Genomic DNA, 26,486 nt, shown 5'->3' with positions numbered 1-26,486 from the left:
GCATAGTAAACTCAGTAAAGTCTCAAGATACAAAGTCAATACATGAAAATATGTTGTGTTTTTATACACTAATTATGAACCTTGACAAAGAGAAATAAAATAATCTCATCTATAATTATATCAAAAAGAATAAAACACCTAGAAATAAATTTAACCAAGCAGGTGAAAGGACTGTACTTGGAAAACTGTAAGACATTACAAAAGAAACTGAAGAAGAAATAAATAAATGGAAAGATATTCTGTACTCATGGATTAGAGAAAATAATATTGTTAAATGTCCATACTACTCAAAGCAATCTACAGATTCAGCACAATTCCTATCAAAATTCCAGTGGTATTTTTCCAAGAAATAGAACAAATAATCATAAAATCTGTATGGAATTACAAAAACAAACAAACAAACAACAACAAAAATCCCTGAAAAGAAAAAGCAATCTTGAGAAGGAAGAACAAACCTGGAGGCATCATGCTCCCTGTTTTCAAACTATATTACAAAGATATAGTAATTAAAATAGCATGATATTGGCATTAAAAACAAATACATAGAGAGATCAATGGAAGAGAACAGACAGCCCAGAAGTAAACCAATCAATATATATGGTCATTTAATTTACAATAGAGCCAAGAATATACAACGGAAAAAAGACAGTCTCTTCAATCATGGTGTTGGGAAAATTGGATAGCCACCTGCAAAAGAATGAAACTTGACCACTATCTTATACCAAATACAAAAATTAACTCAAAATGGATTAAAGATTTGAATGTAAGACCTGAAACCATAAAACTCCTAGAAGAAAACATAGATGGTATACCCCCTGACATAGGCCTTGACAATGATTTTTTGAATCAAAAGGAAAAGCAAGAAAATCCAAATAAATAATTGGAACTACATCATACCAAAAAGTTTCTTCACAGCAAAGGAAATAATCAATAAAACAAAATTTAACCTAATAAATGAGAAAAATATTTGCAAATCACATATCTGATAAGGGGCTAAAATACATAAATAACTCATGTAACTCAAGATCAAAAGAACAAACAATCTAATTTAAAAATGGGCAGAAGATCTGAATAGATATTTTTTTAAAAAAGACATATAGATGGCCAACAAATACATAAAAAGATGCTCAACATCATTAATCATTAGGTGGAAGCTAATCAAAAGCACAATGATAACACCTCATACTTATTAGAAAGTTTCTTATTGGTCCGCTCCGCGGTGGGAAGCGCCTTCCCCACAGAACATCAATGCAAGCCTGAATAAGAAAAACAATTTCTTCCTCCTAAGCCATGGCATATCAGTTATACAGAAACACCACTTTGGGAAACAGTCTCCAGGAGAGCCTTGATGAGCTCATACAGTCTCAACAGATCACCCCCCAACTTGCCCTTCAAGTTCTACTTCAGTTTGATAAAGCTATAAATTCAGCATTGGCACAGAGGGTCAGGAACAGAGTCAATTTCAGGGGCTCTCTAAATACATACAGATTCTGCGATAATGTGTGGATTTTTGTATTGAATGGGATGTTGAATTCAGAGAGGTGACAGAACTTATTAAAGTGGATAAAGTGAAAATTGTAGCCTGTGATGGTAAAAATATTGGCTCCAATACTACAGAATGAATTGAAAAAAATGGCTTTTTTATGCCATCTTCTGTTATTATTCATCGCTTTTTTGAAGAGAAGCATAGAAGAGACTTTTTTTTTAATTTATTCTGGCATTGCAGAAATGACGACACTGTGTTATATATACTATCAGAATTCCAATAGAAAGAAGCTTATAACTCTAGCCTCTTATATTACCTTTTCAGCATGAAGAAACATAAGTTTTTTTAATAACAAACATTGTTGCCTTCCTAAGAACATTCTTGAATAAACTCATTTTAAAACTCAAAAAAAAAAAGAAAGTCTCTTATTAAAAAAGAAATAACAACCATTGGTAATGATGTGGAGAAAAGGAAACCCTTGTGTACTGTTGATAGAAATGTAAATTGGTGCAGCCACAATGGAAAACAATTTTAAGGTTCCTCAAAAAATTAAAAATAGAACTACTATATGATCTAGCAAATCCCACTTTTGGTATTTAGCTGAAGAAAATGAAAACACTAACTTGAGGAGATATATGCACCTCCATGTTCACTGCAGCAGTATTTACAACAGCCAATTACAATTGTAATACAATTACAATAGATGGATAAACGGATAAAGAAATTGAGGTATATATACAATGGAATATTATTCATCCATAAAAAATGAAATCTTGCCAACGGTGATAAAATAGATGGACCTCAAGGGCATTATGCTAATTGAAATAAGTCAGAGAACAACAAATACTATCTTCTCTCTCTTATTATATATGGAATCTAAAAAGCAAAACAAAACCAAAACAGACAAACAAACAAACAAAAAAACCAAACAAGCTCATAGACACAGAGAACAGATTGGTTGTTGCCAGAGATGGGGTGTGGGGGGTGGACGAAAGGGGTCAAGGGGATATAAACTTAATAAAAACAACTTTTAAAAGAATCTAACTGTATTACAGATGTATGACATCATTTCACTGAAGAGAGTGGTGGGAAATATTTATCTAAGTAACTTAGGAAATGAGTAGAGACTATAAGACAAAAAGAAACCAAAAATAAACAGTGAATACGCATAGGAATGATTATAGTTTACACATCACTTTAAAGTGCAGTCATCATAGTAAAACTATACTTATGAACAGCAAATTTATAGGCCTGTTCAAAAAAAAACCAGAAACAAAAAGTGGGCATATGAATGTGAAAAAAGTAGAAATGGAAGTGATAAAGTTATTATGTTTGGATTAAATGTCTGTGAGGGAAAATTTTTAAAAAACAATACTATTTATATTAGCCCCCCCATGAAATGCTTAGGTATAAATCTAACAAAATATATACAAGATCTACATGAGGAAAGCTATAAAACTGATGGACAAAATCAAAGACAGACTAAATAAATGAACAGATATTCCATGTTCATAGAGGAAACTCAATACTGTCGTTAGTTCTTTCCAAATTAATGTATAGATTCAATGCAATCCCAATCAAAACCCCAGCAAGGTATTTAATGGATATTGATAAGATGATTCTAAAGTTTATATGGAGAGGTAAAAGACCCAGATCAGCCAACTTCTTGCTCATCTTCTTTGAGCAAAAAGATACTTGCTAATATTGAAGAACAAAGTTGATAGGCTGACACTACCCAACTTCAAGACTTACTGTAAAGCTACAGTAATCAAGCAAGTGTGGTACTGGTGAAAGAATAGACAACTAGATCAATGAAACTGGACAGAGAGCCCAGAAATAGAACCCCACATACACAGTCAACTAATCTTTGACAAAGGAACAAAAGTAATAGAGTGGAGCAAAGACAGGCTCTTCAACAAATGGTGCTGGAACAATTGGCCAACCACATGCAAAAAGCTGAGTCTAGAAACAGAGCTTACATTCTTCATAAAGATTGACTCAAAATGTATCACAGATCTAAAAGTAAAATACACAATTAAAAACTCTAGAAGATACCATAGGAGAAAATCTAAATGACCTTGGTTATGGCACTGACTTTTTAGCATAACAAACAACAAAGGCATGATCCATGAAGAAATAATGGATAAGCTGGACTTCATTAAAATTAAAAACTCTGGTCTGTGCAAGACGATGTCTAGAGAATGAGAAGACAAGCCACAAACTGGGAAAAAAAATATTGCGCAGAAGACATTATCTTATAAAGGACCATGATCCAAAGTAAACAAAGAATTCTTAAAATTCAACAACTGATTTAAAAATGGGCCAAAGACCTTAACAGATAACTCACCAGACAAGATATATACATGGCAAATAAGCATATAAAAGATGCTCCACATCATATGTCATCAGGGAAATATAAATTAAAACACCATAAGATGCCACTACACAACCAGGAACACTGGAATGGCCAAAACCTGGAACACTGACAACACCAAATGCTGACAAGGATGTAGAGCAACAGGAATTTTCATATATTGCAGGTGGAACAGCCACTTTGGAGGATAGTTGGGTGATTTCTAACTAAACTAAGTATACCCTTTGCATACAACCCAACAATCATACTCCTTGGTATTTACCCAAAGAAGTTGGAAAGTTATGTCCACAAAAAAATCTTGTACTTGGATGTTTATAGCAGCTTTATTCATAATTGCCAAAATTGGGAGCGATCAAGATGCCCTTCAGGAGGTGAATGGATAAATAAACTGTGGTACATCCAAACAATGAAATATTATTTAGGACCAAAATTAAATGAGCCATCAAGCCATGAAAAGAAATAGAGGAGCCTTAACTGTATATTACCAAGTGAAAGAAACCAATTTGAAAAGGCTACATACTATATGGTTCCAAGTACATAACATTCTGGAAAAGGCAAAACTATGGAGACAGTAGAAAGACCAGTGGTTGCCAGGGATTGAGAGTGGGGAGAAATGAACAGGGAGAGCACAGAGGATTTTTAGGGCGGTGCAAATACTTTGTACGATAGTGCAATGATACATACATACACCCTTTATAGTGCTTACTGAGAAAGAGAAAAGAATTACCACCAATTACTACCACCAATCATCACCTCACCCCTTCCTCCCTTTTAATAAAAGAAAAGAATTAGTGATAAGAGAAGGTTTTCTTAGACATAGGCCTTTGAGGAATGAAGGGTTCATTCATGAAGACAATCATTAATTCCCTTCCCATCTTGTGGGTTAGGAGAAGAAGAATATCTCTCCCAAAGCCAAATGAGGAAGAGTCCAAGTTATCATTACTAAAATTTGAGTTCCTGCCAAGGAGAGACTGCCATCTTATTTTCTGACTGGATGCCTGCTAAATTGCGCAAATAAGTATTTCTGTCCTAATAGCAGGGAGGGATTAAAGAGACCTCAGCAGAATGTGATTTGTGTCACCTGAAGTTTAGGTCTATGAGAATATAGAAAATGATGCTCATTTCTAATTTAGAGACTTGAAAATCAGATAGTCTGCTAAAATAGATCATTGAGGAGGCCTTGCAGTGGTGTGGTGTGCAAGGGAAGAAGATGGAAGTGACACCACTCCATGCCAGGCTCTAGATCCCTTAGAGGACAGAGAAAGAGACCCTGGAATCTCCCTGGTTTTACATCCTAAAGGCCCAGCTGGCTGTGGGCAAAGAATTGAATGCATCACCCAGAGAAGTTGTTACTATCGTGTACCATTGATGGGGTCAATCAGAGACATAGCTATCTCTCTGAGAGAGTCCTCAGCAGTACAGCATTCCAGGAAATTGAACATTACACCAAGGAAACCATGATAGGGCTTATATGGAGACCATGCCCCAGCTGTAGTCCTTTCAGCAGACAGAACCAGGCTAGTTCAAAGCAATGCCATGGACACCACTCCATGATCTACATGTATTTAGTCTTAAGGAGATCTTTGCCTTCCCTATCCTTTTCCCATTCCCTGAAAAACCAGAGGCTCTGGCCCCAGAATAGGTATGAGAAGTTACCATAGGAAACCCTCTTTTCCACCACTCCACAAGTTAAGGAACTTAGTTTTAGTTTCCAAAGGAGGAGGGCCATAAACTGAAACCAGACATGAGATTAGAGGCTTATTCTAAAGTAAACCAAGTGGTTGGAAAAATCACAGATTCTACCCTGCATGGCATTAAGAAGTAGGGAAGTGGGATTTAACAAAGTAAATTTAAAAGCAGTGATGGGAAGAACAAAGCAAAACAAAACATAAATTTCATGTTTATATCCATCAAGTTATAACTACTCAATTATGTAAAAAGTATGGATGCACTTCTTTATGTCTTTTCGCCCATTTTTGACAGTACTCCGCCTTAACCGGCACTAATAAACAAATGTTTCCAAAACATACCACAAATCGTTATCAAATATCACTAATCTTTTACTGTACACTTTACCAAAAGGAAAAATAAAATTTTAATGAGACAGGGTAGAGGATGGGGAGCCCATGTTTAAGTTTTATTTTTCATTTGGAAAAAACTGCTTTGCTGCTGTTGAAACAAACACTTGTTGAGGAAAATGAAGAATAGTTTCATATTTAATTGAAACAGCAGCTGCATCTACCTCTAAAGCTCTGCCCTGGCTCTTAACACTCTTGGAAAGCCCCTCTGGAAACTGACTCTGGAACATCCTTTAAGTAACCTCAGTGGTGGGAAACCTTATCCTCTGAGGGTGAATATGATTTTTGGAGACAGCCTAAACCCAATTTCATACATTTTTCATGTATTAGATATCAATCATGGTGCTAAATTCTGAGGATGGAGGATGTTATATTAAGGAATTAAAAAATATCTAGACCTTTGCATCATACATGGATTTAAATCCATGGCTATAAACTTCATTGACCATGGGAATGCTTCTTAATATCTTAGAGCAACCCTTTATTCATCAGAGAAGTAGAAATAACACTTTATAATTATAATACCTTATAATTATATTAGCAGATTTAATGATCTATTATTTGTAAAGTGCCTAGTATCTGGGATTTAGTAAACACCCAGATGTTACCCACCCCCCCATACAGAAAAATTTTTTATGTTATGGCCCCTAAACTTACAGTCTAATTGTGGAGACAGACATATAATGATAATTACAATAAAATGTAAGTAGGAGCAGATTGCTATGGAAATAAAGAGAGAGATGATTGACTTTCTTTGGGAAGTTGGAACAGAGAGAGTTGAGCTGAGGCTTGCATAAAGAGAAATTCTTCAGGTAGAAAAGGTGTTGGACGTAGAGCAATTCAGGCATAGCCAAAGGCAAATGAAGAGAAGTATGAAATGTTTGGTATATTTGGAGAGTAGGAAGTGAAGTGTGGCTGACGCATATGGTATGTGGAGGGAATGGCAGGAGATGTTGCTGGAAAAGCAGTTGGGGCCAAAATGTCAAGGACCATCAATGCTCTGCTAAAGTGCTTGGCATTTATCCAGCAGGCAACGGGATGCAGCAGAGGCTTTTAGCAGGGCAGTGAAATGAGTACATTTGTTTTTTAGGAAATATTTCTCTGGCATCAGAGTAGCTGATGAATTGGAGTGGAGAGAAACCACTGTCAAAACTTATAGCAACAGCCTCCTACCTGGGCTCCCTGCCACCATTTTAGACATGCTGAAGTTGAGGTGCCTATGGGACATCCAGTGAAAACCACACTCACATAGCTAAACACAGGAAAATCCCACTTAGGGCCAGATCAATTACAGGGTAATTATTTCCACTGCTAACACATTCCTTGCGTTATGAAAGGATTCATTTCAGGATCTCAGAGTTCCTTTAAATAGCAAACGTCTTAGTGCATTTTGGCATCACCATACTGATCATTAGCTACTACATAGAGGTGGAGAAAGTCAAGATAACCTTAAAGATACAGTTTCAAGAGTCTCACTAAAAATCATCTTGGAATTAAAATGAAATAGTTCTGAAGTTACTGTGTATCAGTGAAAAGAAGAATTTGATTTAGAAAACAGTTTAGATATAATTTATAGAAATAGTTATTTCCTAAGATGAGGACAATGTGTGTCATGATAATCTATAGAATGCATCCCATAAATTTCAACTATGACACTCAAAACATTGTTGGGAAATCTCTTTGAGGAATGCCCTCAGAATATTCTTTGAATTATCCTGATGGCTATTTGTCTGTGAGTGTCTTGTTGCACTTATATCAAGTATCAGTATACAGTATGCCTTGTAAAGAACCTCATGTTGAACTAGTTCAGAGATTCCTTGTTGGTAAATAAAAGTAATTTGGCAGAAACTGAAAGTTGTTTATCAACATGTACTTTTATTCTCTTCTCTGATAACAAAATACATATTGTTATATAAGAACTTTATAGAAAAAAATTAAAATCATCCTTTACCAACCTTCCTTGTAGCCATATGTGGTCATCTGTCCAAATTCAAGCTAATAGAATGTAAATAGAAGTATGTTATGGGATGCTCAAAAAAGCTGATTAAAATAAGCTAATTTGGCTTGTAGGAAAACATTTTGTTAGCCTCTGCTTCTTCCTGTTGCCATTATGGAAATGTAGATGCAATGGCTAGAATTCCAGTAACCACCTTGAATCAGAGGTGATGAACGCTATCACTGGAGGTGGAAAACAGGAAAATAGAAACCTGCGTCTACAATGTCCTCTGAAAATCCTATGCCAGTTAAAATTGTATACCTTTGGACCTCTTTTATGTAATAGAAATAAACTTCTATCTTGTTTAAACCACTAGTATTATGAATTTTTGTTATTATATCAAGGCTAAAATTAATCCTAATTGACGCACGTTATATTACAATAGAATGTATTCCTGTCTATATAACTTATCAGGATAAGCATGCATAAAATGAATTAAGAAGAAATGTTCTATTATCCTGAATTTTCTAGTTTAACAGATAATGGTAATGAGAATAAGAATATCCCCTTTTATAAGTACAGAATTTTAGAGATAGGAATTTTTCTATACATGACCATATTTAACCCTTGATGTAACTTGTGACAAATCAGCAGGACTTGTATTCCCCATGTAAACAGATGATGAAATTGAAATTAAAATTCAAAGTGACCTGCTCAAAGTCAAACCATTGCAAATGATGAAGTTAGAAATCAAACAGTTTGACTTATAATTTATTGCTTTTCTGCTGATAATTTATAGGTTCGGTACATGTGAAAATTAGTCATATTGTTATATTCCATTAATTACCTGATTCACTTATATGCTTCTATGTTTAAAGAAAATAACTTCAAGAAGTGGCTTCAGTAATTTTCCATGGGGCCTCTGTTTTGGCCATGTTGGAGTAACAGAGATTAGATTTACCTTTCCACCGTTTTAAACACCAAAAACCAGACAATGGTTTCAGACATTGAGAAACAGGCAGTGAACAACTGCCATCCTTGAGAGAAGGGAAACAAATATGGTGGGCATTACCGTTACTCCAGTAAGAAGTTTCTAGGCAGCAGCACAAAAAGGAAGAACCCAGACAGCCCAAAAACTCACTGAGTTGAGGAAACAGACTAGGAGTTCAGGGAACCAAGGTGTCTATAACTACAGGGCAGAGTACCAGAGAGAAAGAGGAAAACTCTGCATTTCTGCACAGCCCCCTAAGTATTTGGATGGGTACTGATATGTATGAGAGGAAACTACCCAAGGTGAGGAAAAGAACCACTAGAAATTAGTCTTGGTGCGGAGCTGGGAGTAGTTCATGCTCCCACATATCAGAATAGAAATACCTGGTAATACAAGAGGCTTTAGAGACAGCTCTAAGACAGCTCTTCTTAGAGCTTATTAATATTAACTTATCAATAAGTTAATATTATTAACTTGTTAATAAAATTCTGGTAAAGTCAACACTATAATCACAGAAAACAGATGGAAGAATGGACAGTTGCATAGCCACCTAGGACTTTATTAAATTGAACACAAAAGACAATTGCAGCACTTCCGCTTGACTTTGGTATCTATTATAGAATTAACCAAACAACCGCTTAGTCAATGCTTCTGAGCCAAGCACTGTTCTACATATCAGAGTACAGCAACGCAGAGATAAAAATACCTGTCCTCATGGAGTTTCTATTCTGGCAGAGAGTAGAAGGGAGCCAATAAATGTAATAAATATTATTATATTAAAATAAGTAAGAGCTATTACAAATGTAATTGGCTGTAAGGTTGGGATATGTTGGGGTTGGGTGCTATAGTTTTAGCAGATTCACAGGTTCATCAAGATAGATGAGACCTTGGGGCGCCTGGGTGGCTCAGTTGGTTAAGCGACTGCCTTCGGCTCAGGTCATGATCCTGGAGTCCCAGGATGGAGTCCCACATCGGGTTCCCTGCTCGGCGGGGAGTCTGCTTCTCCCTCTGACCCTCTTCCCTCTCGTCCTCTCTATCTCTCATTCTCTCTAATAAATAAATAAAATCTTTAAAAAAAAAAAAGATAGATGAGACCAAAGCCTAGAGATGAGGCCAGGGTGGCTGGAGAGAAATAAACAAAGAGGAAAACAATAAAGAGATAAAGTCAAAAACATAGTGAGGCATCATATCCTTTCAAGGCCACTGCAAAGATGTTTGCTTTTTAGTGAAGAGGGGAGACATTATAGAGTTTAAAGCAGAGGGATGCCATGATGTCTCATATATTTTGAAAGGATACTCTGGCTGCTGTTTGGATTAGGTTCCACAGGGCAATGGTAGAAGCTGGAAGATCAGTTAGCAGGTTAGTCAACTCCAGAGGAGAAGTGTTGATGGTTTGGATCATAGTGGAAATGTGGACAAAGTGAGAAGTCATAAGATTATGCTTATGTTTGAACAAATAGAGCCATGAGGATCTCCCAACAGATTATATGTGAGCCATGAAAAAAGAGAGGTGCTAAGGATGATTTCAGGACTCTTATTCTGGTTTGTTTTTTAACCAACTGGAAGGGCAGAGTTACCATTAACTGGAAAGGAGAAGACAGTGGATCGAGTGTCGTTTGGACGAAAGATCAATTCTGGACATGCAAAATCAATGCCAGCTGAGTTAGTGATGCCACAAAATCTATTTCACAAAGAAATTCTAAAGAAAGTATGCGATCTGCTGCATGGTAATTTCTAAATGCTTAAAAAAAGGCACAACTCAAAATCTCTTTTCCTTCCAAAGAACATAATAAACTCTACATAGCTGCATATTTTAAAAGAAAGAGGAAAACACAAAAGTTTAGACTCTTGCTACAAAGTGAAGTCTCCCACGTTATACACAGGAACATTAAACAGCCTACGATGTTCCCCCAAATAGGCCATTGTGCAACTTGAGCAACATGTATTTGCAATTGAAGTTCTGTGTTGCCTGCCTTATTTTGTAAATGCATCTTCTTCCTGTTGTAACACTGTCACTTATACAGACTTGCACAGCAGGGCCTACCTTTAAATACTGAGATCTTAGATAAGTTGATGCTCCTCGCATCACCTATTTGGCTGTAAGTTGCTGGGCTGTTGTCATGATCAACAGTTATTCTTTCATAGGCAATAAAAACAGGAAGGTTATATGGTCATAAGATGGAGAGACAGAAACAGACACACTGGTCTTGTAGACTGAGTGGAAACTGTCATTTTACAGATGTGGAAACTGAGGGCTGCAGGAGGGAAGGGATTTGCCATAAAATGACAAGGCTCGATTTAGCTCAGCCAGTGGCTTTCAGGAAAATTGCATTTAAATGTGTTATGTAAAAGTGGTGTAGGGAGAATAATGGTTAAGTTCAAACAACTTGTTATTTTGAAGACTGTAGGTGACAAAAAAATAGTTTGTGCTGCTGTCTGCCCGTCTCTTCTCCCTCACTGCTTGAAAAAGACAGGGAACTGGGTCAATAATTTACAGTACAATTTACGCAGCCAAAATGAAGGTTTCTGCTTGAGACCATTAAAATCAAAGGTTGCATTTAATGCCACCCTTTTATCCTGCCTGGACTCAAAGCAGTTTCAGGACTTGTCATTTAAAAGTCATAAATAATGTGCCTCCTTTTGTGACATCCTATAGACTGATAATCTCTCCTTTCATATTTTCTTCAACACAAAAATTCACATAGATGGGGACTTTCAGGAAAAAAAAAAAGAAGAAAAGAAAAAGAAAATAAAAGATAACTTGGCAATTTCTATTAATGATTTCAAAAGCCAGTCCTTGTGCTTTGGTAGGGATAATAAGATGGCTGGCCATCAATGATGTGTAATATAAAGAAAAATGGAAATGAATGACCTGTCTGCTCTGACAACTGCTCTTGTCAGAGCTGTGTGTTCGGCACTGGTCCTGGAAGGGCCATGATAAAAGCGTCTTTGTCCATATTCTTCCTCTAGCATAACTTCTCAGGAGATGATGTGCCAATCCTTAATCAAGGTCGAAAGTTCTGTAGAAGAAGGTTCCACACAGAATGTTTTTACCCTTTTAGCAAGAAAAGGCTGTCACTCACCCTTCTTCTTCAAAGCACAACTTTCCCAGGAAGACAGAGCCAGAGCTGAAAGTGTGCCTCCCACTCTTTTTTTTTTGGAAACTGCATTTGTAGTCAGTGAGGAGATCTGCATAAATCAGTAGAGGAATCACCCTTTGAAAAGGGAATACCTTCTAAATGGTTAGAACTCCACATCTAATAAGAATATCCCCCAGCAAGATTTATTAAGCTCTTGTATTTTGCCAAAGCTCATCTCATTTTATTTCTTCATATATAAATATTTATCTTATTTCATTTGCAAAGTAATTTTAAGGTAAGTATCATTATGCCATTTTCATGATGATGAAACAGTTTTCAATCAGTCAAGTGACTTACCTAACACCACCCAGCTTGAAAGGGGCAAGGCCAGATCATAGGTCCAGCCAAGCTCTCGTTTTACAACATTTGAACAGCTTTATCTACAAAACTTATAGTATCTATTAGCGTAGAATTTTATGTTCCAAAGAATTGATTTACAAATACGACAAGAACTGTCTCTGTGGCCCAACAGATAGAAAGACTACCCAGAGGCTTTATGAGGAAACTAAACTGTCCCCTATTAATGTGATTGTGGTATCTCTGGATAGATTGGATGTTTGTGATCCATTTATTCCAATGGCACCTCTAGTTCCACTGATTATTGTGGTGGCTGTGGACATGTGATGGACTGAGCTCAGCCTCATCTTGGGGAACTGAGCCCAAGGTTGGGGAACTTCCTAAGGAACCAGGGCAAGATAAACCCAAGCCAAGAAAAGGGAGTGGCATATCCTTAAACAGCTACCTTCCTCCCTAAGTGTCAAAGTAATTTACAAACATTATGATGCATATTACTAAACTGTCAAACTCTTAATTAGGCCATTTCTCAATCCACAGGATGCAGTTTCTTCAATGGAGACAGGCGCTGTAACATTAATCAGGCATCTATGTGATTATGCATTATGCTTCATAGGTATTTACTAATTTACTTTTGTTTATTCTTCACAACAATCATGTGAGATCAATGTTACATTCAATTTACTGAGGAGGAAATTAAGAGTCAAAAAGGCAAAACATTTACCCAATATTTTATATTTAATAAGTGGGAGAACCCAGAATCAAATCTAAAAATGATAATTAAAGGAAATAGTGAATCTCTGATTAAAAATAACTTTTCTGGGGCGCCTGTGTGGCTCAGTTGGTTAAGCAACTGCCTTCGGCTCAGGTCATAATCCTGGGGTCCTGGGATCAAGCCCCGCATCAGGCTCCCTGCTCCTTGGGGAGCCTGCTTCTCTCTCTCCCTCTACCTGCCGCTCCCCCTGCTTGTGCTCTCTCTCTCTGTCAAATAAATAAATAAAATCTTCAAAAAAATAACTTTTCTTCCACAAATCTTGGTGTGTTTTTACTTCTTTTTTTTTTTTGGCAAATGTTCTTTTGGGGAGAAGCGATGGTGCTATCAAATATTTTTGCTAAAGGAAGATCTGCAATGAGGGAAATGACTGCACAAAGCCAACATTATCATACATTACATATGTTTGTAATAACAGTAGAACTCTAACTACAGACTGGCTTACAGTTTGGTCACATTTTCCCGTATTCCAAGTATTTTTAGGTGTTATGATTAAGGAACTTATACAAGAGTGAAAACCAACACAGAGAAAGGGAGTTGGTAATGGACTTATTAAACCTTGTTAAAAATGTTATATCATAAGCATCATTAGAGTATCCATCTTGAAGCTGGGTCATGTGGCCAATGGTTGTCTTAAATATGAACATTAGGACAAAGCTAAACAGCACTGACAGCTATGACCACATGAATGGTTGGAAAAGACTGATTTTAGAATCATTCATTGAATAAATTATATTTGCCCATCTGATTTTAGTTATATAAAAACAGTTGTTTTGGGCACTGTCATGTGCAAGCCAAACCCCTCTTCAAGAAGGAGGACTCACTCCTGAGCCTCTGGGAGCACTGCTGGCAGAAATGCCTCATGCTCTGTTCCCCAAAGGTCAGCTGAAGAATGTTTCCTCACCCAAGGTCACAGCCTCTTCAGTCACCAATGACTGATCAACATAGAGGTATAGAAGCCTATCCTCCTCACCCCAACTTAGAAGGGCTCAAAGTTGTTATTTGAGCTTCAAAACTTAAGGCTTACCATCAAAATTTCATTGCAACCTAATGGCTTCCTCTGCTCAATCCAGCTTTCTTGGCTTCCCTTTGATAGGTATTGATGTCCCTTTCACTCTCTAGTCAAACTGCTGCACACTAATCTCCATTTCAGAGACTGTCTTCCTGAGCCAGTGATGAAAGGAAGGGAGAGGAATGCCTAATACTCCTCATCAAGTAATTTAAGCAGTTTTTCTCACCTCGCTCCACCACTACAAGGTGCTAACCCTTTGCATTATAATTGACATAGTTCTTATGGCAATGCTTCACCAGAATCGTTTTGTTTCTTCAATTAAGATTTCACTTACTATTGAAGGGGTTCAGGACAGCACCCTCTAAAATGTGCCACTTTGGTGTGTAGATTATTTTGAGCTGGAGCCACTTGAGACCCTGTGGGCTCAAGAGAAACTTTTGTCCCTCCTTTAACTCTACGGAAGAATCTAAATGGAGGGTCTTTTCCAGAATAAAGGTTACTAACAGAGATAAATTTTCTCCTAGTGACCCATCTGTATGGTAGGGCAAACATCTAATTACCAAACATCTGCTCTTCTTATGGCCCTGAGAAGAGCATTCCTTTTCTCTGAAAACCCAGACCCTTAACCCCTTCTCCTTAGTTCAGAATGACATATATACCTTATTTTGTCTGTTTTTGGAATTTCCTTGTCTGTGTGGATTCCCCATATGTATGGAAATTTGATTTTCTCCTATTAACCTATCTCATATCAATTTGACTTTTAGTCCAGCTAGAAGGACCTTTGAGGAGATAGGAATTCTTTTCCCCAACACTATTCATTACTCATAGCACTGGGCCCTAAACTTAAGTGCTTGACTCCTAGTCATATGGACCTTAAAAGCGCTCAAAAACCAAGAAATTCAAGACTATTTAATAACGACACCCCTCTACAGCACTCTTGTTGATTTCTATCTACTCTCTTAGCAGGTCTCTAACTATGAGGCACTCACAGCCTCCCCAAATAGCCCAGAGCTGTCTTTGGACAGCCTAGATGGCTTTTCTTTCCTCCAAGATCTTTTTCCCCTATAGAAAAGATTCTGCCAATTTTTTCTAGTTCTATCCCTTAAAGTCATATGAAACAATTCCAACTCTTTGATATATTATAATTTTTTGGCTACACAAAAACAGCTTTCTAGTTTCCTTGAAAATTTCATCTAACACTACCAGATTTTTAAACCTTACCTCTTAGGATTTAATTTTAAAATTCCATCTTCTCATCCTGCTGTCCTCCTCTGTATGCATTCCACTTTCTTATCATCAATATTAAAGTGCTAAATGTAGTCCTAATTCATTCATTGCTCAAACATTTGATTTACTACTACGTCCAAGGCACTATGTTAGACCCTAAGAATAGAGGCTGCAAGGAACTCAGATTTCACAGTATGTTTAGGAATATTTACTTTCCTCCCTGAAACCAATTTCCAGACCGTTGTTAATAAGACAGTGCAGTGTACTGTTACATTCTGTGACAGAATAACCCTAATTTTTTCCTACACTCAATCTGTAATTTATGTTTCCATTTATATTTCTCCAAGTGACGATTTTCTTTTCTTTGCAGGCACAAAGAACTATTCCCAAATTACTGTTAACCTGAATATCTTATAAACTGGACAATGTCACATCAAGCCATTTGTTACCTATGCAACCAAGTAATGAAGGTTATTCTGTGTCAACCCTGACCCTCCCTGTTTAACTGTCCCTTGTCTTTAACAATAAGAGGGAAATTGTTTTCCCAGCTTTGAGTCTGAAATGCAAAACAGAATCCCTCTTGCATGGAAAGTAGATGAATTTACCCATTGCTCTATGAAATGCAATATGTATTATGTAATTAACATGTATTTTTAAAAACTTGCTCTCTATTAAAATATAAATGTCTTCACACCATATAATAAACAATATCTTTAAAATGCCAGGAAATCAGAAACTTCTCCTGTGAAAACTTTAGATTAAAGAAAATTATCAACCATATTTTCTAAGAAATAGCAAAGCAGTAAACAATCCCCAGATAACCCTTGTGTTTTTTTTTCATTTTATCTTAGAAATACAGTTTAATTCGTAGATTTTAGAGTTTAAAAGAATCTTCAGCACCATCATTTTGAGGTGAGAAAAGGGAGACCCAGAGAAATGCAAGTATTTGTTTAGTCTACTACAGACAGTGTAGAGCAGGCCTAAATGTAAGCTCTGCCTTCCCGATCCATCACTTCATTTCACAATGTTTTCTTTCACTGCACTGGGTGATAAGTTTTTTAATAGTTGAATGTTATGAGTGTGACAAGATAAATTCATTGAAGAAGATAATTTGATGATTTTACTCTGTTTGTTCTATTTTATAAGCTGTGTGTCAAGGAAAGCATGTGTACTTTATATACAGTAAGAATACAGTAGGGGATGCCTGGGCGACTCATTCAGTTAAGTGCCCAACTCTTGATTTCGGCCCAGGTTATGATTTCAGGGATGTGAGATCACGCTCCACGCCAGGCTCTGCACTAGCATGGAGCCTGCTTAAGATTCTCTTTCTCCCTCTCTTAAAAATAATACAGTAGAACAATGATTGAGAGCCTTTGCTTTGAATCAGACAGACTTGAGTTCAAGTCCTGTTGTAGAGGAAGAATTTTCTCTACCCCCTCAAGGTCCTTCTAGCTGGACTAAGAATCAAATTGATGTAGGATAGATTAACAGGAGGAAATCAAATTTAATAGCATACATATGGGGAATCCACACAGATGGTAGAAATTCCCAAAGACAGTCAGGAAATATGATGCTTATATGAGCTAAGCAGAGGGTTAGGGGTCTGAAAGTACAAAGGGGTGAAAAACCATTAGCAGGAAGATGTTTGGAAAACAAAGGTTGTATTATTATGCAGATATGTTTCTTAGGTAAGGAAGAATCTCTGTTAACAGCTCTCTTCCTGGTGAAGCAAGCAGTTGAGGGGGAAGTAAGGAGTTTCTTCTGAATCTGCTGGGTTTGGATTGCTTTCAATTCCCAAATAATGTTCGTACCAAAGTGGCCCATTTTGGCGTGGCCTGCCCCTGAGCCCTACAGCCCTCCCTGCCTTAACAGCTTCGTGACATTGAGCAAGTCACCACTCTTGGCCTGTTTCCTCATCCCACATAGGCTTGATTTGAGAATAAAATAAGTTAATATATGTAATGCACATAAACCAGTGCCTGGCACAATAAGTATTACATGAGTTTTTGTTGTGATTGTTGCTTTTCTGGTCTTAGGAATTAACTTTTTCCACACTCTTCTCAAGGTTAGTTTGTCACTCTTCACTTGGTACCAGTCAGTCATCAAAGTCAAGCCAAAGCAAAGCAGCCTAATCTATGGGGAGAAGTGGTGAGGGGAGCAAAATATACCACCTGAAAATATACCTCTTTGGCATATTGATTATTTTAAATTGGTTATTAAAAACAAATAAACAAACAAACAAACAGCAGACACAGATGAACTGTGGAAACGGGGTAGAGACATTTACCAGTATAAGGGAAATTTCCCTTTGTAAGGATGTCTTCCTTCTGAACCAAAAACAGGGGATGACTTTAAACTGTAAAAACTCTTAGCCATGGATGTCAACCACAATTACCTTAAAGGATCTTGCCCCAAACACGTGAGACAAAGGACATCTGTGGCCCAATGCAAGCTTAGTTTCCATGTTCTGGCCCTACATTTCAGCTAGATGTCATATGTCTTTCTTCCGCCTAAGCTAGATGTCACACTTCATCATGTAGATGGGTTGACAAACTTGGAAGTGCCAACTGGCCAAACTTGCTTTCTTTCAAAGATGCAATGTTAACAAAACAAGAAAAATTTACATATATTCCAAATTTTTAACTTCTTAAATATCAGAAGATCTGAGTAGTGGTTTTCAGTCTGGCTACCCATTGGGATCACCTGAGGAATTCAAGAAAAAAAAAGTCACCTAGAATTGTTTAATAGATTTGGTATGAGCCCAGCTATTGGTAATGCTTTTAAGGCTCCTCAGATGATTCTCATGTGCCTCATGGTACACTTTCTTGGACAGGGTAATAGAGGTTCTCAAAGTTACTGGCTAGTAACATCAACCTCACCTTGGAATATATTAGAAATGTAAATTATCAGGCCACACTTAGACCTACACAAACAGAAACTCTGTGAGGGGGTTCAGGAATCGACATTTGAACAAGGCTTCCAGGTGATTCTGGTGCTCATTCAAGTTTTAGACCCACTGCACTATAATACAGACCTCCACACATAGACCCCATCTGTCTCTATTATAGCCTATTTTCACTCAGTTAAGTGACCCACCTTGTACTTCATATGCATTTGCTCTTTCCATTTTTCTACACCTAATCTTTCTGTTTCTAACAGATACATTACATTTCTTGTTTCTGAGTATGACAAAAAAGGACACCAACCAAACTTCAGGCATCATTTTCCTTTCTGGTGCCAAAGCCACCTTCTCAATATTATTCACACTCATTCTTTCTTTATAGTCCTACTGCCACTGTTCTAGTTCAGGGTCTCATTACTTCTTATCTTGACAATTAAAATTGTTTCCTAACTAGCTTCCCTGTATCTAGTACCTACACACTCCAATCCATCATATATCCTGCTGACAGTTTAATCTTCCTAAAGTGCAAACTAGGTCATAAACTACCTCTGCTCAGATTTCCTCAGTGACTCACCATTGAATTTCAGTCTACTCCATCCAGCATCAAAAACCCTCCATGACCTGGTTTCTACCTATCTTCCTACACTTTTTTCTCACCATTCTACTTCCATTCCAAACTTAAACTCTAAACAATTTACTATCCCCTAAACTTTCTTACTCCATTTTTACTTTTAATGGTGTTTTAACTTTATGCTTTCTTTCTGAATTTTTTTTTCCTGATCCATCAAATCTTAAGTAGTTTTTACCCACTCTAACCTAACTTAGGTTTTTATCCCACCTCTCATACATCACTTGACATACTGGGAAACACACACACACATAAACATATTCATGGTCAATCAGGAATTGATTCAGTTAACAAAAAAAGATAATAATAACAATTGCCTTCTATGAGCAAAGAACGTGGTAAGCTATAGACAATTGGTAAATGTTATTTCATTGCATAAAAAGTATTCTAAAAATCCAGACACAAATTTGTTTTCAAAAATTCCTTTAAAGGATTTAAAAATAATTGGAAACATGATATTCAATATTCTAATAGCTTACTGAAAAAGATAATTAGCAAAACCTCTTATTTCCATTTTCACGGTGGTTCCTCTATCACCACCTCTTTATCAGTAAAATGAGATACAGTGAAGTCCTCTGAACATGTGTCAACCATAATTACCTTAAAGAATCTTGCCCCAAACATGTGAAAGATAAAGGAGCAAATTAATGTACTTATGTGATTCTATGAGAAGTTGGTTTAAAGAGAAGAATACTGGTAATGGGTTAAGATAATGGGCTAAGACTGAGTCTTAGCTAAACCTAGCAGTTTGTCTATCTTTGGTACTAATTGGATTCTATCAAGAACATGAAATTCTCTGGGTTTTCTCCTTATTTGAGTAGGGTGACTTTTTCTCTTTGATGAAGCCTCATCCCAAAACTAACTCCCCTATTCACACATGATTAGTATTTCTTTTTCTTCTAAACATTTTTCATGTTCCAGAGATCAGCCAATGGGAAAATGGTAACTAGGTTGTTTATTTGTTTTTTGTTTGTTTGTTTTAGTTTTCTGAAGTTTTATTGAAGCAAAAATGGTAACTAGGTTTAAATGTTATGGTTATCTGATAGTAATTAGAGTTTAACAGGGCTTGTTTCATAAGACATAGGCTTACTCAAATGAGAGATACTGTGGGAATCAGGACCGCCCAGGTAGGTATTCAGTACCTATAGACTATGACACATATACAAACACCAGTGGTGTTGGAAAATGGAAGAGATACCAGCAGCATAGGAACCAACTGCACTGGCCTTTAGAACATCATAGATAGTCCTTCAAATAACTAAACTTTAGATGAAGTGATTCAGGACAACTTAAAGATGGAGTAAATTGGGGGAACAATGTGTATGCTAATATAAAGAAAGAATATAGTCCAAGTCTTAGAAATTTACATTTATTTTTTTAAGATTTTATTTATTTATTTGACAGAGAGAGAGAGCTGCAGGCAGAAGGAGAGGGAGAAGCAGGCTCCCCACTGAGCAGGGAGCCCGACGTGGGGCTCAATCCCAGGACCCTGGGATCATGACCTGAGCCAAAGGCAGATGCTTAACCGACTGAGCCACTCAGGCACCCCCAAGTCTTAGAAATTTAAAAGTAAAATGTAATTCAGGTCAACGAACATTTCCTGATCTGTAAAATATAGAAAAAATATTACAAAGATATTTGAGATGCAATCCTTGTTTCCAGTGATGGCTATCAATATAAAGGTAAGATATTACATTTATAAAACAGCAATTGTAATTTAAATACAATAAAGGCTGAAAGGCATAAGGATTTAGAGAAGACAAATACACACACATGCACATATACTCAAAACTAGAAAACAACTTTTGGTGAAATAGAAAGGCATTTGAGATGCTTTATAATTCAAACTCAATTTTGACCAGAAAAGGGGTAATAAGAAGATGAAATGACAGGAGTAAAGAGAGAGAAAGAGAAATGCTAAGTGTGATGCATACTTAGGCACTAGTCATAAATCCAGAGAGAATATAAATAAATTTCTCAAAGTGGGAAGTGGGAGATGGGACTGGGAAACTCAGTGGGGCCATATTGAATGGGGCATCAATGTGGGAATAACAGTATTAACTGAGGAGGTGAAAGAAAACCAATGAAAGCAAGATTTCTTGTTCTCTTATGCTCAACAAAGACCCCTGAGACATATTATTCATGATAACCAACTCCACTGGAGAGACTTAAATAAGGTACTTTGGCTGACAACAGCTTATGGGAATGTCCAGAGGAGAATCAACTTCCATTTCAGATACCTTTGCATCTATTTGGAAGAATTTTGTAAACTCCTTGAACATGATTATTCTTGGATTCCAGATTTGTGTTTTTCAATACTAAAATGTCAGCATCTGGGAACCCAACAAGAAAGAATAATAATTAGCATTTGTTCTTGTATATTATACTTTACCTTGCTCTGGCATGGTCTTCTCTGGGAGCTACAATTGGCAGATATTGAATGAATTGTGAGAATTTTTTTTCTCTAGATTCAAAGATAAAAAAGGCATCTCGATACATGATACTTGCATGACATATGGCAGAGGCAAAATTTCACATGTATATTTGTGATTACATTGGCTGGAATCTATCAAATCATCTTAATACAAATTGGAAAATGGACAATCTATTCAATCAACCAGTTTGACTACTATTAACTGCCTATTCTGGCTCTTTGTGAACATAGGCTAAAACTCAACACATTTTCATTACCTTTCCTGTAAAAAGAACTAAGCATTAGAATTCAGAAAAATGAATGTTGAATTAAAACTTAGTATCGACGTTATGATGCAGTTGGGAATCTTTCATTCTTTCATTTCTTTTCTTTTCAGCTGAATAGACCATCTTTACCTCCTCCCTATATATTCTGTGCTGTACCTCTGACGATACTTTCCCCTAGACCAGAGGTAGGTAGCTTGGTAGAGTGAATCTGAGATCATTAGTATTTTCAGATCAAATAAAATCACATTAAAGAAATCCTGGAATCATCTACGGTAAACCAGTTTCTTATAGCTACGTACCTTCAACACATTTTACTTATCAAAGGCGCCTGAACACTGAACATTACAGGTTACCTAGGAAACTTACAGTGACTATACTTAAAAACAACACAAAGCTCTCTTACTGAAGCAGAATGCCATTTTTAAAAACTCTATTTTGGGAATGGTGAAAGAAATGGTTAACAAGCAAATATTAGCACATAGATATTGTTCCCTCTAGGTTTTTCTCTCTCATATTATTCTTCAGTTGCCTTCTATTTCTGCCACTGAGTTGCTCTTAAAATAAAAAGTTAAATAACATATTAATGGATCAAAAGCAATGGTTTCTATTATCAGTTATGATGCAGTTCATGAGCTCTGACCCTGTGGTTTCTCAGTTGATGTGATAGATAATTTGTATGCCTTTTTAGCATTTGTTAATGTAGAGTGACAATACATACAATTTGCCCAGTACAATTCCAGTTTTTGCCTATAGTCCTGACAGCATTCTTAACGATGCCCTATTTTACTTGAAAATTATTGAGGTTTAGATGATAAATTATATGGTTGCCTTAATTTTCTTTTTTTCCCCCAAGATTTTATTTATTTGTTTGAGGTGGGGTGGAGAGAGAGAGAGCACACATGAGCAGGGGGAGGGAGAAGCAGACTCCCCGCCAAGCAGGGAGCCTGATGCGGGGCTCAATCCCAGGACCCCGGGATCATGACCCGAGCCGAAGGCAGACGCTTAACCAACTGAGCCACCCAGGCATCACTAATTTTCTATTATACGAAAATGTACTGGGGAATATAAAATTAAACCAGGATAATCAGTGCCCTTGAGGAGCTAAAAATGTATCATCTAATTGCAAAAAATATAAAATGTAGCACACTGTAGTACTTATAATATTTACTACTAAAATAATATAATGATGTTGTTACATTATACATTACTACCAAAGTGACAAAAATAACTTTTTCACAAATCTTCCTGCCTAATGTAATAAATTGTATCCAGAAAACACTTCCTCATAGCCCATGAAACAAAGAAAGATAAAGTGTATAGAGTAGGTTGTTAAAATTCTACAAGCCCACAGCAGCTTGGTTTGCAACAAAATCAAGGTCACCTTGCCTCTGCCCAATCCTAAATCTACCACGTGAGATTGCCTCTGGGTTGGGATTTTGTAAGATATCAACGGAGAGTTGTTGCAGTGTTTTCTGAAATCCAATTACCAAGTCCATTATTACTACCAAGAAAACTGATAGAGCATTTTTATATTTTCAAGGTGCAGTGCACACATAGCTCAGCAAAAAGGAGCTTGAGAAGTGTTTCTGGATGATGATGTTGGTGATGATGATGGTAATGACGTAGAATTCCATTGCTTTTATTTCTACTCTAGTCAGTTCAAAACAGATGTGAAGGACCCCTACCCACAGCTGGAACACATTTGTCTTTCCTTTTTTCAGCAACTTCTGTTATATACAGTAAATAACTTTTATTCTATTATGGTTTGATAAAGTGAAAAAACATGTTAGGGTTTATCTCAATTCTGCCATCTTTTAGTTCTGTGGACTTAAACCTTTAAGGCTAGGTTCCTCATTTTCATAAAGAAGATCATAGTAGTTCCACCTCAAAACTGAAATGAAAGAAAAAGTGTGAAGTGTCTGGAATGATGCTGGTCAAACCCGAACCTGAATGTCAGTTCTCAACTATACGTCATCCCCAGAGCGGTCAGGGTAAGCACAGTCAGTGTGGTGCTTACAATCACCCTTTCTTATACTGGTAGGTTAGAGTGTAGTTTTAATTTTATTTTTTGTTTTATTTTTTTAAAGATTTTATTTATTTATTTGAGAGAGAGAGACATATGAGAGAGAGCCAAACTGTATAAAATTTACCAGCTGTCAGAAATCTACATAGTGACCTTCTTATCACCTCTTAACAAGCATGGATTGTATCTTTTGTTTTCTTTTTCAGTCTTTGCTAGCTCCATTGGCAAAAAGGACTTCATAGTGGCACAGGTAACATTGCATGTCAATTGCTTGCCTCCTCAGGTCCTTGAGGGTGAGATTGTAACTTTCATCTTTGCATCCCAGGCAGGTCATTGGTCAGCCGTAGGTAGTCTGACTTCCTAGTCTGAGATGCGTCCACTAGGGGGAGTGGGAAAGAGAGAAGCAGGCCTCCTGCCGAGCAGGGAGCCCAATGCGGGGCTCGATCCTAGGACCCTGAGATCATGACCTGACCCAAAGGCAGACACTTAACAACTGAGCCACCCAGGCACCCCAGAGTGGTAGTTCTTAAACTCTAGTATGTAAATGAATTGACTGAAGTACTTAAGTACTTAAAATACAAATTCTTTTTTTTTTTTTAAGATTTTATTTATTTATTTGAGAGAGAGAGAATGAGAGATAGAGAGCACAAGAGGGAAGAGGGTCAGAGGGAGAAGCAGACTCCCTGCCGAGCAGGGAGCCCGATGCGGGACTCGATCCCGGGACTCCAGGATCATGACCTGAGCCGAAGGCAGTCGCTTAACCAACTGAGCCACCCAGGCGCCCTAAAATACAAATTCTTAATCCCCCATGCAGAATTTTAATTTTCTATGTCTGGAGAAGGCCCCAGAACTTTTTATTTCTTACTAGCACCGGCCCACCCATAACCACAGGCCACACTTAAGTACTTAAGTATATCTATCTATCTATCTATCTATCTATCTATCTATCTATCTATCTATCTATATCTCCATACAATGGAATATTACTCAGCCATGAAAAAATGAGATACTGACACATACTATAACATGTATGAAGCTTGAAAACATTATGAGGAAAGCCAGACACAAAAGGCCACATATTATATGATTCACTTATATGAAATATCCAGAATGGGCGAATCCATAGACAAAGAAAGTAGATTAGCAGTGTGTAGGGGTTGGGAGAGGATAGAATGGGGAGTGACTGTTAGGGGTATGGGGTTTTTGGGGGGAGAGAGAAAAATGTTCTTGATTAGATAGTTGTGATGTTACACAACTTTGTGAATATGCTAAGATTCATGGCACTGTACACTTTCAAATGGTGAATTTTTTTGTCATATGAATTATATCTCAGCTAATAAAAAAAAAAAGAAAAAGAAAAAGGTTCCTTGGCTCCTCACTGTCTGCAATGGAAACAACTTCCTGACTTGGCCTGTGAGACTCATTCTTCTATAGCCCCTGTTCAAGTGTCCTATCCCCCAGCCTAAGAAAAACATTGCTCTTTCCGAGTGCTAGCTTGTGTTTTCCCCGGTTTAATGCATATTTTATACACACACACACACACACACACATACACACAAACACACACACATATATGTAGTTTCATGTTATTACTACCACGTATGACACAATGTCAGTACTTCAGTATGTGAATGCTGAGAATTGCAAACTATTTTTTTAAACATTGTGCCTTAATTTTTATATACAACAAGGTCCATCTAAAACATGAGCATGCTGAAATCCCTAAAATGGGAATAAAGCACGATTCTATCCTTTACAAAAATACCATAAAATGGCATTATTGTAGTTATAAATAAATAAATACATTATCTGTGCTTAGTACATAAACCCACACACATAGATACATACACATGGAATAAAAGGACAGAAAAGCAAGTCTTAAAACATCTTACAACTACCCTATTTCCTCACGCCCCAATCAGTAAAATAACTATTTTTGCAGCAATTATAGAAAGAGAAGTAAAACCCAGGAAGCATAACTCTGGTACTATTCACATTTAGAACCTTAATCCCATATCCTGTGCCTTTGTTGTTAGATTATATGATATCCTTTCTTCTGTTCTTATGAAGATGTCAATTCAATCGTCTCTGTCTCCAGAAGCCTACCATTAAGCAGAGGGAATATCTGAAATGTATATCGATTTCTTCCTGTATTCCCCGTATTCCCCTTCATCTGATTGTTGGAATATTGGAAGCTATGTTTAACAACAGAGAAAATATTCCCTTCTACCTGGTACAGCTAAATTTCCATTAGTTTTGGTAAAAACTTATCACACCACAGTAAATGAACAGGAGGTAACCGATAGCCATATGAAGCTGAAGGAAGAATTGACTGAAAATCAAAGCAAAGTCAGAATGGCCACTCATTCCCAACTACCCATCATTGATAAATATAGATCAATTACTTCTGACTGAAGTCCATAATACATGATAATTATTTTCAATTTTTGCTTAAAATGGATGTAACTCAGCAAAAATCAGAATTGAGAAGCACTGAAAGAGAGCTGTAAATATTGGGAGCCAGGGGAAATTTTTTTTAATTTAAATTCAATTAGCCAATTTATAATACATCATTAATTTCAGATGTAATGTTCAATAATTTATCAGTTTCGTATAACACCCAGTGCTCATCACATCACGTGCCCTCCTTAATGCCCATCACCCAGTTACCCCAACCATCCCCCCACCTCCCCTCCAGCAACCCTCAGTTTGTTTCCTAGAGTTAAAAGAGTCTCTTTTGGTTTGGTTTTTCTCCCTCTCTGTGACGATTAGCTAACTTCTAGTTTGCTCCTTCTATTTTTCTGTGTTTTCTACAAGAGAGCTTAATATTTTAATATGCCTTTTTGCTTATAGGAAATTTAAAAATAAGTGATTAGAAATGACATCAAGCATATATAATTTACTAACAGAGTAAAAATCTCCT

General features: G+C 36.8%; 1 protein-coding gene and 1 pseudogene across 5 annotated transcripts in view; one reads left to right on the top strand and one right to left on the bottom strand.

Moving 5' to 3' along the window:
• The window catches only part of FGF12 (fibroblast growth factor 12), a 570,000-nt gene that overhangs the window by 58,971 nt on the left and 484,543 nt on the right, over positions 1 to 26,486 (bottom strand). The gene's annotated exons all lie outside the window — the stretch shown is intronic.
• On the top strand, positions 1,250 to 1,622 carry LOC112827833 (transcription initiation factor IIA subunit 2 pseudogene; annotated as a pseudogene).

Source organism: Callorhinus ursinus, unplaced genomic scaffold (genome assembly GCF_003265705.2).
Source record: "Callorhinus ursinus isolate GAN/ISIS: 27379988/994484 unplaced genomic scaffold, GSC_fseal_2.0 scaffold1, whole genome shotgun sequence".
In the NCBI taxonomy this organism is placed as follows: domain Eukaryota; kingdom Metazoa; phylum Chordata; class Mammalia; order Carnivora; family Otariidae; genus Callorhinus; species Callorhinus ursinus.
The sequence above is the reverse complement of the archived record's forward strand: the minus strand, read 5'-3'. Positions and strand labels throughout refer to the sequence as shown.